Consider the following 14,744-nt stretch of genomic DNA (forward strand, 5'->3'; position numbering starts at 1 on the left):
GAATGTCTGCATCCAGCTGAGCACAACATGGCAGGCCGCATCCGTTCTGTGAAAATAACGATTTTTTTCAGGTCTGAGGTATGCCCTATCTATGATAAAAGCAAAAGACACACAATTGATGGACGGATGTGGGTCCTAGGCTGACTGTACCACTGGAATCAAGCTTTCCAGGCTGAAGAGGGGTGAAACCCTGAAACCGGTCCTAGGATGCTTTTTTCCGGTCCAGGGAGGATCTGGCTTGGCAGTTCGGGCTGGACTGTTCCCATGAGGCACAGGGTCAAGACTAATTTGCATATGGCCAGTTCTAAACTGGGGTGGCATGGTGAGCAAAAGAATGATGGATTTAACCCGATCTCTTGACTGGGGGTGAATGTTTTGATTTGTTCTGCATTCTGTCCATCAATTGTGTCTTTTGCGATCTATGATATAAAGCTGTATCAATCTAAACTTGGCAATTTGGGGGATGTAGGTAGGGCTAGCTAGGATCGTGTTCCACTCCTTTGTGGTGCATGGTTGAACTCAGTCATTCTCCCAGCGCTGTCGCTATGGTGTCGGTGCTATAGCGGCCTTCACCCGAAGTGAGTCCGCAAACTACTGGGTGAGATGCTGTCCTGTGCTAATAACATAAATATATTGAATTGTAAGGTGTAATTGAGGCTCATGAGAGATGTCTCCCCAATGTTGTCACAATGTATCGACCCCCTGAAGCGTGACTAATAAAATGCCCTGGGGGTAGCCACTCTTCCTGCATTTGTGTCTTGTATGGGAGGAGCGCACCTTCACAGTATTAATCACCAAGTGTGTGGTGGTCCGCCACATGCCAAGACGTCAGTTCGAGGCATGTGGGCTGCTGAATTCATATCTGTGCATAGATCGCCGCCTAGTGTTGGGTCCGGATGTTTGCACGTTGTTGTCCTGGAAGAGTCTTCGAAGTATCACGAGATAGGTGACTCCTCCCCTGGACCACAGTGCGCATGGGCATCCTCTCCATCCTTAGATTGTTTTTTTCCGCCATTGGGTTCGGATGTGCTTATCTTAGCTCAAGTTAGGAAAATTTAGTTTAAGGCTAAAAGGCCTTTAGTTTTCGTCGGTACTGTTCCCGTTCGGTATCGACTGCTTTCTTGCTTAGTTTAGAAACTTCTTCCAGTTTTTCGGATCCGTTTAATCCGAACATCGACCTTACATCGACGATAGAATCGAGGACCCCATTCAAACGGTGTCCTGTATGCAACGCCAAATATCCACACATCAACGTCCACCCGGTGTGCAACAAATGTCTCTCGCCGGATCACGACGAATCGAAATGTATGGCCTGTGCCCGATTCCGATCCAAGAAGACTCTCCGAAATCGACGGGCAGCGAGATTAGAAGCGCAGCAATCGGCACCGGCCCCGGCCAACATCTTCAGCACCGAGGACGAAGATGTTGAAAGCGTGGAAGAAGTACACTCCAGCCCCGCTTCCGAACACGATTCCCGATCGGAAGACGCCGATGAAGCGCTTTTTCACAGGGAAGAAGCCGTCGATGAGGTAGGAGACTACGATGAGGCCTTTGGGGCCGAAGAAGATAGCTCTGGTGAAGAGCCGGGCCTACCCGTCGAAACGGAGGCTATCAAAGTGCGTCATTCTACGGCTCCGGTCAAGGGATCGCCTCCGGGCCTTACCCGAGATCAATCCCAAAGTTCTTCGACCCCGCCCTCGAACATCCAGCACGAGCCATTATTACCGAAAAAGACTGGTTTCCCTTCAACGAAACCGAAACCAATCGTCGCACCGGTTCCACAGAAACCGAAAGTGAAAGTAGCAGTGGTCGGCTCGAAGCCCTCCACTCCTTCGACGCCAGCACAGACCATCGGCTCCGAATGCGCTAAAAGGGATTTCGGCGCCGAACTCGCTGCAGCGGATGTCGGTACCGACCCGAAAAAGAAGGCTGTCGGTCCCACAAAAGCGCCTCGGCCCCCGGCACCGAAGCAGTCGGCCCCGACCACCAAAGTCAAGATGGCCGCTCCATCGGAGTCCACTTCGAAGGCAGCGACACGCGTGAAGTCATCCACGCCGTCGACCGCTAATACCTCTCCTCGGATCGATGACCCTGTGGCTCCGAAGCAGTCGACGCCTACCTCTACAGAACCACTCGGCACCAAAGAACCTTCGGCGTTCTCGGTGCGGCAAGTTGCGGCGTCATTGCAACGCATCAGGGAACGGGCAGCCCTCCGGTCCACGTCAGGCCCCGAGCCGAACAAGGCTCCAAAGGCACCCTCGGCACCAACCAACATCACTTTTGGTTTGCCGCCATCCACGGCGCCGAAGATGTTCGAGATCCGAACGCGTGTCCGACAGACAAGGTCCCCATCTACTGGACACTCTCCTACTGAGCCTTCCCCCGTCACAATTCATCGACGCCGACACCGGCAGACTCATGCTCTGAAAACGGAAGGTCACCCCAGAGCAAGCCTTGGACTCTTACAAAATCCCTCTAAAGCAGAAACTGCCAGCAGAGTCGGAACCGGTTCTATACGAACGCTTGCACACGTCCTATCCGGATCCCCAGTCCTTTTCTCCGACGCCCTCCGACACAGACGCAATGGAGGATTACATAGGGGATGATGCCACCTACCCTGCGGATATAGATCCTGAGGAGCAGCAGGACCCAGATCAAGCTTGGGATGACCCTGCAGACCTGGGTGCCGCAACAGATACCCAGGACATGCAACTTTACGGCGCAAAAACATCTCCCACAGAGGACACTGCTGCCTTCAATGCCCTCATAGAACGTGCTGCAGCCAATCATGGAGTGCAACTCCACTCTGACACAGTTGAGGACGACTTCTTGGTGGACACTTTCGCCTCCTCCGAGAAAAGTGTCAAGACTTTGCCCATGTTGAAAGGTGTTCTCAAGCCAGCAAAGGACATTTTCAAGGAAACAACCAGGGCACGGGTGCTAAACCCCAGGATTGAAAAAAAATACAAACCTGCACCCGGGGACCCTATGTACATTAGAGGTCAGTTACCTCTGGACTCCATGGTGGTTGCTAACGCTCGCAAAAGAGCCCACTCGCAAACAACAGGTGATGCTCCTCCCCCAGACAAGGAGTCCAAAGTGCAGGAAACCTCAGGCAAGAGAATTGCAGCTCAAGCAGCAAACATCTGGCGCATTGCCAATACACAGGCCCTCCTGGCTCGCTATGATCGTTCACACTACGACACGCTAGAGTCACTACTCCAGCATCTGCCAGACGAATACAAAGAGGCGGCGGAGCTCCTCCTCAGAGAGGGACAACTTCTTACCAACGCATCCATTAAGTGCGCACTAGATGCTGCAGACACTGCTGCGAGGGCGATGAACACCAGCGTCATGTTACGACGACACGCTTGGTTAAGAATCTCCGGATTCAAAACAGAGATTCAAAACAACATCCTAAATCAGCCAGTCAACCCCGACTACTTATTCGGACCAGAAGTTGACACCACCTTAGAAAAAATAAAAAAGGACACTGACACTGCAAAGTCAATGGGGGCTCTGCAAACGCAGCCATTTCGTAGTGGCTCCTTTCGACGCCCCGGGAATAGGGGAGCAGCTAGAGGACAGGGGTCACAGCAGCAATACACTAAAGGGGGCACACAGAGTACCTACGATAAAAACAACAGAGGTGGATATCGTGGCTCCAGCAGCAAGGGCAGAGGACGCGGTTACGGCAACACCAGGTCCTCACCCAAGAACAAACAGTGACGCCCTCTCCCTTCCCCCCGACCAAATAACACCTGTCGGGGGGGAGACTCCAGCGGTTCCTGTCCACGTGGAAAACCATCACCACGGACAGGTGGGTCAGGGATATTATCCAGCACGGTTACTGTCTCGAATTAACCTCCACTCCACCCACAATACCGCCAAAGCACCGTCCTATGTCCGCAGAGCACTTAGCATTATTGCAGCAGGAAGTGCTAAGTATGCTGAAAAAAGGTGCAATAGAGGTCGTGCCCGTCAACCAGCAGGGGACAGGGGTGTACTCCCTGTATTTCCTGATCCCAAAAAAGGACGGGTCGCTCAGACCTATACTAGACCTGAGACCCCTCAACCACTACATTCTGTCAGAGCATTTTCATATGCTCACCCTACAGCAGGTTCTCCCGCTGCTCAGCCAGGGAGACTTCCTAGCCACACTAGACCTCAAAGATGCGTACTTCCACATACCCATCCACCCGTCACACAGGAAATATCTCAGGTTCACTATTCAGGGACAGCACTATCAATTCAAAGTCCTCCCCTTCGGCGTGACAACAGCACCCAGGGTTTTTACCAAGTGCCTAGCTACCGTGGCTGCACATCTACGGCGACGACACATTCACGTCTACCCTTACCTGGACGACTGGCTTGTTCAGGCAAAATCAGCCCAGCAATGTGCCAGCCACATATCCCTCACCATTCACCTTCTTCACAGTCTGGGATTCTCACTAAATTACCCGAAATCACATCTACAACCCGCATACGTACAACAGTACCTGGGCGCGACCATAAACACTCTGGCAGCCACAGCTCAGCCAAATTTAGTGAGGATCAACAGCATGCAACTGCTGATCTCAAAGTTCAAACCACAACACTCCCTTCCTGTGAGGGTGTTCATGCAGTTGATAGGCATGATGGCTTCCTGCATTTTCATAGTCCCGCACGCGAGACTACATATGCGCCCGCTTCAGGAGTGCTTGGCACGTCAATGGAATCAGACTCAAGGACAGTTGAAAGACCTAGTGTTGGTGAGCGGTCGGGCATACAACTCTCTGCATTGGTGGAATCCACAAAACCTTTGCAAGGGCCGACCATTCCAAGAGCCTATTCCACAAATAATACTGACAGCGGACGCCTCTCTCCAGGGATGGGGAGCTCATGTACTCAGTTACACAGTGCAGGGACTATGGACGACACAACAAAAGAAGATGCACATCAACGTTCTGGAACTGATGGCAATCTTCCTCGCCATGAAGGCATTCAAAGTACACTTGTGCAACAAAGTCGTGTTGATCCGGACGGACAACATGACTGCCATGTACTACATACAAAAGCAGGGAGGAACACACTCTCCACAGTTGTCTCATCTGGCTCAGAGCATGTGGAAGTGGGCCATTCAGAGGAACATATTCCTCATGGCGGAACACCTCCCCGGCAAGGACAACCAGATGGCGGATCTGCTCAGCAGACACAGCCACCAGATGCACGAGTGGGAGCTACACCCATCAGTACTCCAACCGTACTTCCAACAGTGGGGTCATCCAGAGATAGACCTATTTGCCACAAACGAAAACGCAAAATGCCAAAGCTTTGCCGCCAGGTTCCCACATCCACAGTCGCAGGGCAATGCGATATGGATGAAGTGGTCCGGCAGATTTGCGTACGCTTTTCCCCCAGCGCCATTAATACCGCTGGTGGCACGCAAACTGCGACAGCACTCACTGACACTCATCCTAGTTGCTCCAACGTGGGCGCGCCAGCCATGGTACACCACCTTTCTGGAACTTTCCGTGGTGCCGCATCAAAGGCTGCGGATAAAACCTGCACTCTTAACGCAGAGCCATGGCGAAATTCAGCACCCAGATCCGCAACAGCTGAACCTGGCAATCTGGCTCCTGAAGTCTTAGAGTTTGGCTACCTAAACCTGCCACCTGACTGTATGGAGATCATCAAGGAGGCCAGGAGACCCACTACCAGAGCTTGCTATGCAGCTAAATGGAAGAGGTTTGTCATTTACTGCACCAACAATGACATTAACCCGCTAGACGCATCCATTCAAAACATAATTGGTTACCTCTTACACCTATACCGATGCAATCTGGCATACACCTCAATCCGTATCCATTTAACCGCAATAGCGGCCTATCTCCAAAACAGGCAGCACCTCTCTTTATTCAGAGTGCCTGCCATCAAAGCCTTCTTGGAGGGACTCAAACGAGTGATTCCCCCAAGGCACCCACCAGCACCGGTGTGGAACCTCAACTTGGTCCTCACCAGACTGATGGGTCCACCCTTCGAACCTCTCCACTCATGTGAGATTCAATTCCTCGCCTGGAAAGTAGCTTTCCTAGTAGCAATCACTTCGTTAAGAAGAGTTAGTGAACTCCAGGCACTAACCATTCAAGAGCCATTCATGCAGGTTCACGCAAACAGGGTCGTACTACGTACCAACCCCAAATTCATGCCTAAAGTAATATCGCAGGTCCACATGAATCAAACTATTGAACTGCCTTTTTTCTTTCAAAATCCCCGATATGTCGCAGAGAGAATGCTCCATACACTAGATGTAAAGAGGGCCCTCATGTACTATATAGACAGAACTAAGGACTTTAGGAAGACAAAACAACTTTTCGTTGCCTTTTCTCCACAACACAAGGGCAACGCCATTTCCAAAGCAGGTATAGCCAGATGGATCGTTAAATGTATTCAAATTTGCTATCAAAAAGCTAAACGCACACTAACGATTCCCCCACGAGCCCACTCAACACGAAAGTTAGGGGCGTCCATGGCTTTCCTGGCAAACATTCCTTTACAGGAAATATGTAGAGCAGCCACATGGTCCACTATACATACATTTACCAAACACTACTGTGTAGATGTACACTCAAAACAGCAGGCAGCTTTAGGACAGGCTGTTCTCAAAACTCTTTTTCAGACTGCTGCAGCTGGCACTGGTAGCCGCCGCTAATAGGAGGTACTGCTATGTTTTCTATGCACAGATATGAATTCAGCAGCCCACATGCCTCGAACTGAATATGCTACTTACCAGTATGCATCTGTTCTTGGCATGTAGGGCTGCTGACATTCATATCGCCCACCCTCCTCCCCGACGCCTGTAGCAGCTGCAGCTCTCAGAATTACTGTATAGCATGGTCATCACTTACTGTATCTACTCCATCACTGCCACAATGGCGAAAAACAATCTAAGGATGGAGAGGATGCCCATGCGCACTGTGATCCAGGGGAGGAGTCACCCATCTCGTGATACTTCGAAGACTCTTCCAGGACAACAACGTGCAAACATCCGGACCCAACACTAGGCGGCGATCTATGCACAGATATGAATGTCAGCAGCCCTACATGCCAAGAACAGATGCATACTGGTAAGTAGCATATTCAATTCCGCCATTGGAGTAATCATTTGACCCCTGGACATGCCCAGCAATGGGATTGCAGGGACATAAGGCGTGACCTTTTTAATGAGCTATAGACTGCGGCAAAAGCATCGGTGCACCACTTGTAGCAATATGGGATGAGGCAGAGCCTTCTTGGTGCATGGGTTGAACAGATGGGGGAGGGTTTCCAATCTCCAAGCAGAAGTATCTGTTGCCATGCTGTTAAGGTGTAGGCCTGTAATCCAGCGAGCCACCCATTGAAGTTGGGACGCTAGGTAATAGTGCTCGTAATAAGGCACAACCATCCCTCCCATATCAGTTAGTAAATACCATTTTGAGAGTGCCACTCTACATCAAGACTTATTCCAGATTAAGTCACGAGTCAATCTTTCATTGGAGCAAAAGAAGGATGGAGGAATATGCAGTGGCAAACTAGTAAAAGAGTATAGGAGGCGAGGAAACGCCACCATTTTTAAAAGAGTGACGAGTCTTGCAACCGATAATGCAAGCGTCTTCCAGAAGGAGATGTGGGTTGTTAGAGAAGCCATTGTCAGCATTAGGTTACCATCAAACAGGTCTTGGTCTGCATGATAGATCCAGACGCCTAAATAGCGGAACATGGTTGGTTGCCAGGTCACAGATGCTCCACCGAATAAAGAGGACTGGGTCAGACAGTGTAGAAACAAATAGAAATAAACAGGATTTCCCCCCAGTTCAGATGTAATCCAGACAGGTGTGCAAAATTTTGTCAGGCAGTTCATCCGGGACAGAATAGACATCTCTGTCCTATAATAAGTTACCTGTGTACTGTGATATAAGCCATCACTAATTGGTATACCCCAGCTTCCCGCCAGTGATCGCATAGTTGGGGCCAGGGGCCCTCCTGCCAGGGAGAAAAGTAAGGGGAAGAGGGGACAGCCCTGCCTAGTGCCCCTGTATCGGCTCAGATATAAGGCTCACCATTTTAACCCTCAAGGAGTTTCACCAATCTGAGGTATCGGGGTCCAATACCGTATTGCGGGAGGACCTCTAATAAATAGGCCCATTCAAGAGTGTTGAATGCCTTTTCGAGATCTAATACCAGGCATCCGGAATGTGGCCAGGTTGAGGGGGGCAAAGCGTAAAAGTTGAAAAAAGCAAAGTATATTAAATGAGGTGATGCATCCTGGGACAAACCTGTTTTGGTCTGCATGTATCAGAGAGGGCCCTAAAGGTGCCAGACTCTCCGCCAATATCTTATAATTTGTATTTACCAGCGCAAGCAGTCGATAGGAGCCTAGCAACATGAGATCCCTGACGTGCTTTGGAAGGGCGACAAGTGTATATCTCATAAAGGGAGTCAGGAAGGTGGGAGGACAAGAGCGCATCATCGTATCCATGTTGAAGACAGGTAACCAAAAGATCCACGTAAGCCTTATAACATTCGGCCAGGAGGCTGTCTGGGTCCGGTGATTTTACGGTAGCAAGAGGCCATATCGCGTCCCGAAATTACACTGTGGTAATGGGACCATCTAGGTCTGACTGTTGCTCCACGGTCAATCTAGGGAGGGGTAGCGTAGACAAGAAGTCGCCTGTCTCTGATGCGGACGCAGACAGCATCGACCGGTACAGTGAGGTTTAGTGGTGGGCCATCTCAGTGTGAATTTCAGACTGGGGATAGAGTATAGTGACTCCGGTCGACCGTGATTCAACCCTTGGTTGTATCTGCCGCTCCTGCCGAATCAATCGTGGCGCTGGGTTTTTATTCACCCTTGCCTACTCAAGATCAAGCACACACAATGGTTAAGTAATGGTGCGTGTCTCCAGCATCAGGAGTTCACATTCTATCGGAGATAGTTCGCCCTCTATCTGTCTCTGCATTGCGCAACCCAGTCCCAGATAGCAACATCTCAGTGTTACCATCAGCGCATCCCATTCTAATTAATCTGAAGAGGCGTGCCTGTGTTCAGGTCAACATATTCTTCTATACTGGTACCTAGGGAGGCACCGAAAGGGGATTCTTCTAACATAGCAGGTTGTCGGCGCCAAGTAGGGAACATGGAAAGTTCAGTGCCCCATGTAAGATGTACATATTGTGGGTTATGATAGTAGTCGGTGCGTCATATATAATCTGTATGTGTAATAGAGGGTGATAAATTGAGTGTGCATAGTATCCGATCTATTCTAATATGTAGTTTGTGTGGGTGGGAGTAGAAGGAATACACTCGGGTAGTGGGGCTGCGTGACCTCCAGACACCTGCAAACTTCAAGTGGCGCAGCTAATCTTGTACTGCTGGTGCATTGGCGGAGGCTACCATATGCTGTACGGGAGAGAAGGAGCGGTCCCGACTAGTGTCTAAGACACTGTTGAAGGTGCCTCATATTAGCCATCATAGATCACACCATTTGTAGAGTGTTTGTGAAAGTGACCACAAGTAGGAGCCCTGGTCAATGTTGGGTGCATAAATGTTGCCTAACAGTAGAAAGGCGCCCATTGAGTTTACCCTTAATGAAGATGTAGTGACCCTCGTCATCTATCGCAACCTCCTATGTTTGAAAAGCAGTTCCCGGTCAGACCCAAATCAATACTCCCCGGGCATAGGAGAAGTTTGTGGTGAAAACCCACCCTCTCCATCTACGTTGCAACTTAGTCACTTCAGATAATGTTAAATGGTATTCTTGTAGTAATGCTCTATTGGCAGCGCGACTTTTGAGGTATGAATATACTGCGTATCGGTGACATGGTGTGTGCATACCCCGCACATTCCTCGTAACAATGTTAGGGTGGGTCATAGTGTATCTGAATGTGTTTGTGGTAATTACATCCAGGAAAGCATGCAAATCCATGTGCAGGGGCAGGACTGGGAACCTACCGTGGGAAGGTGGAGCAGAATTAAAACAACAGAAAATGTGAACCAGAAGCCAACATGGCTGTTTGTCAATACCAAAAAATCTGACACCTGCCTGGAGAAGGCTGTCCAAACTCAGACATAACCTATATCAGAGGTTATAAACCTAAAAGGCACAGGAGGGGAGGGATGAAACTTCAAAAAGCAAAAAAATAACACACACCCTATATTAAGGATGATAGTCCCAGGAGTACCAGTTGGCATCCAGCCCTTCCGAAGGCATACCGCAGCAAAGAGAGGAAGTGTGCCCCACCAATACCACCAAACCTAGCCCCACTGGGTTGGACTGTCGCCTGTAACATGGGAGTTCCATACAAGAGTGTGTGCGGGTTCACAATGAGGATATAATGTATATACAATTGAACACCTATTCGCAGCAGCAAAATACATCATTAATGCATAATTAAAGGGAAGGTGATAGGATAGTGTCTGCCGTCTGTGGGGTGAGATCGGGCAGCGTGATCGAGTTAGTGTCAGATAGACACGCTGTAGAGGATTCCTAATCTCCAGAGGACAGCACAGATGCCTCTTGGTCAGTTCCTGTTGCTGTATTACTAATAAGAGCCGCCTCCTGGACTGCCTGTCTCTTCTACAAAATGATCTGCTCCAGGTTGTGGACGGCCTCAGGGCCAGGGGGTGGCGTTTCCTACACCAGCAACATGGTATCATCCAAATCTCCATGGCATGGCGCACCCACTACCTTCCCCTTTGGCTGGGGGCCAGAGATCAAGCCAGAGGCCTCAGGCCAGTCCCAGGCACCCTGTGGTGTGATCTAAGAATCTTGTATTTTCTGCCCTGTGGGAAACAGTAGGGGGTACTTCATATCCAATTCCCAAAGGTGTTGCTTCACATCCATGAAAAAGCTGCGCTCCCGCTGCACCCCAAGGGTGTAGTGTGGGAAAAACATCACTTGTGCTTTCTCCAGCCTAATATCTTGCAGTTTCCGGGTCTCGTGCAGTATTGAGTCCCTATCACGATAGTGTATGAACTTAAATATGAATGGTTTGAGGCCCGCTCCAGGGGCAGGCCTATGGGTGGAATACAGTGTGCTCTCTCCAATGTGAATTAGTGTGAGAGGGAGGATCCCGGTAGTAGTTCCTTGGGCCATCGCTCAATCAATTAAACCCTGTAGAATAGCTTATGGGTCCATTGTCGACATTTGCAAAATTAGCATGAGCTTCGCTGCCATGAGGCTACTTTTGCGCACGACACTGCAAGCATATATTTTGCAAGACTCTGTGCACCTTTCACATGAGAACTGTCAGCTTTTCGCATTCTCTGCTGTGCTCTGAGGTTTAGTCTGCACACGATGTACAAGGTCGATCAACAATGCCCCATGTTATTCTGTTCTGGTCAATCCCTCACACCTAGACATAACATGCTACACACAGCTGCACTACTGGAAATCGTGTGCTTTAAGATGGCAAGCTAAACATGTCTTGACACACTTGGAGAGATACCTTTCCAGAGAGAAGAGCTTTGCTTGTCCTGCGATGTGAACCTTTCATCTAGGCCTTGAGGTATGGGGTCTGCTGACAAAGCCCAGAGGTCTTCTTTTTTATAATAAACTATTTCTTACAACGGGGAGGTTGGCTAGGTCTTTTAGTCCTTTTCCCACTGTCTTTATAAAATGATATCCCCGTTTGTATTCTAAGTAATTGTGACAATGCTGACTATATTGTGTTTATGCATTTTGCTGCTAGTAACGGTACGTGTACTGTACCATAGAGCGGGTTAGTTGAAATAAACATTTTAAACTATACCGCGTCTCTGGTTACTCGCATTGTGGACAAGTATGAGTGAGTGAGCGAAAGAGTTGTCTGGCTCCCGCAATTCCCAAGAGCGGGTGATATGTTCTGGGTTGTCTAATCATTGGTAGCTTCGCTGTAGACGGAGAACGAATGAGACACAATAGCTAGTCGGTTTGGGATTTTGGATACTAATGTGGTAGGTTGGTACACCCCTATTCACTGAGGTCCTGTTTTCCTGTGCATAGTTCTGTATATGTGCAGAATCCCTGCAACAACCCGATCCTGCCCTTCTGCTCTCTTGGGAAGGTTAATGAGGCGCACATTGTTTTGCCATGAGGGGCACTCCATGTCCTCCACCCTCAATTCCAGGGTCTGGATCCTAGTGCCATACTCCCACAAGTGTTTCTCCAGTTGAAGGGTAATTGGGTGGATCTCCAAGAGAGATTACTCTGTAGTTGCGACGTGGTCAACTAGTTTCCGAAGATCGGTGTTTAGCAGTGTGAGGTTTGCCACTACATTGTCAAATTTTGACTCCAGTAAGACACAGGACTTCTCAGTAGCCGCCAATACCGCATCAAATCTGTCTTCAGGAGGGGCGGACGTTCTGGAAGGTCTACTGAGTTGGCACCTGTAGCCAAGGAGGAGAGCAAAGAGGGTCTGGAATTGCCATTTCGTAGGTGACCCATCTCAGCAACCCTTGACCTCAGAGGGGGCTTATGTATCGTGGGCCGTCAATGTCAGGCGAGGGCCCGCTTGCTGATGTGGCAGTCAGCAACTCAACACCTCAGGCGAGGGCCCGCTTGCTGATGTGGCAGTCAGCAACTCAACACCGCAGGACGAGCAGCCCAAGAATCAGGTCCGGATACCAAGTGCACACTGTTCCCCCTTGTTATTCAATAATGAGACAATGCAATGGCTGCATAGCGTTGGTGTGAGTAAAGATGATCCGTCATCCGGATTCTCGGGCCCGCCTGCAGATGCTACATGCAAATCTTGGGCAATGCAGCACGTGCAGTCCAGGGTGCACCGGCCCACAGCGATGAAGGATACTTTAATACTTGGAGGTGGAAAAATCTGTAGCGTTGGGGTCTAACAGTGCGCCACAGTCATGCCCCTAGAAGTAAGAGCCAGGTCTTCGTGCCATTGCATGCATCAGTAGTCCATCTCAAGAAAATGATCCCTGGGGATCCTCCTGTGTCGCAACGAGTATGATCCACCTTTTTCCAGTGAGCCAATCGGATTGGGAGGGCGCGCAGTCACTGTTCTGTCCCCAAGCCACCATGAGAGGTCTCAAAAAGCGATGTCTGCCCGGAAGACACAATTCACAGGGCCTCATCTACTGCAGCCGATGGTAAAGGTGAGAGCCCCAGTGAGGGGGGAGAGCTACAGATAAATGATAGGGGGAGAACAGCGTCTCAAGGGCAGGAGGGGGCAACAAGCAGATCAGTTCCATGTATGCTTCCCTCTTAAAAGAATGCACGTTGTTCAAAGGAGTATAGCCATGCAACAATGTCCCGACCTATTATGTAGCAGTCTTACAATGGAACCGCCAACAGGTCAGCAGTCCTGTGCCTGCATGCCCCTGGTCGGAGGGGAAATGCAAACCAGCCGTGCAGAAGGAGGGAGGCCTCCCGTGGCAGAAGGCGAGGCCTACCCGCACTGTCCCAGCCCACTCGTCAGGCCCCACTTTCGTGTCCTCTGCCTCCCGCAGTCAGCACCCGGGTGTCAGAGACGCTCGTAGCCACAGTTCCCTGTAAACTGCGCGCCCGCGCATCTGTCTCACCACGAGCGCGCAGTGTGGCGTTTGAGGCGCGCACAGCGGCAGATAAATTCAGCAGCAAGTGCCTCCTGCACTTGCTGCATTTCTTTTGTTAAAAGGGCGAGGCTGTGGGGGAGATTGTCTGCCTTTGTAAAAGTATTCATGTTAATCGCAGCCCCCGGGTGTCAGAGACGCTCGTAGCCACAGTTCCCTGTAAACTGCGCGCCCGCGCACCTGTCTCACCTTGAGCGCGCAGTGTGGCGTTTGAAGCACGCACAGCGGCAGATAAATTCAGCAGCAAGTGCCTCCTGCACTTGCTGCATTTCTTTTGTTAAAAGGGCGAGGCTGTGGGGGAGATTGTCTGCTTTTGTAAAAGTATTCATGTTAATCGCAGCGCCCGATAAGGCGTTGTAATTAACATGATTACTTTCATAAAGACGCACAATCTGCCCCCCAGCTGTGCCCTATAAACAGATGAAAGGCAGCAAGTGTACAAGCTTGTAGATTTCCTGCCTTTCTTTTGTTAATAGAGCGGGGTAAATTGTGTGTGAAAAGAATGCCTGGGGCAAGATCTTAGCGCAGCACGGCTGGACAACGCAACAACAGCAACCTCTGGATTGGACGTTTTTTGTACCTCGGCAGCGACACTACTTTCGGGAAACTTTGACATTATAAAACATAAACAGAAGGCTACATTTTCAAACTGTGCTTTGCAGGATAGGTTGTTAGTCAATCCTTCATCAAGCCTCCTGGGGTGGAATTGATATGTGAATGTCAACACATTTCACTTGATTCAGTGTATGAAGAACTGTGTTTTATACATACGCCACTACCTGCTTCCTTCCCTTACAGCTGGTTCCCTCCTGCCACTTCTATCTGAGCTCTACGCTTCTCTGTTTCATAAAAACTAATGTGTATCTCACTGCGTCTCATATAAAGCACTTCACCTGTGGTGACGGGAGGGCTTTAAGCGGGCCTGGTGCGGACGGTTTTTGCCATCAGCCTCAGAATGGAAAAGAATCGTAGTTCTGCAGCAGTGCCACCCTTCACTGCCTTTGATGTAACTAAAAACATACTTGTTATAATTTTTTCAGTCTCATCATGTCAGACCTGAAGCATTTTCAATGTTATAAACAATGAAGCGATAGTTGTTGCCTATTTATCTTATGCAAGTCACAACCATTGACAAAGCCAATATTCCTGGCTTGTTGTAGGTGTAATTTTACTT

This window comes from Triturus cristatus, chromosome 4_1, assembly GCF_964204655.1.
Source record: "Triturus cristatus chromosome 4_1, aTriCri1.1, whole genome shotgun sequence".
In the NCBI taxonomy this organism is placed as follows: Eukaryota; Metazoa; Chordata; class Amphibia; order Caudata; family Salamandridae; genus Triturus; species Triturus cristatus.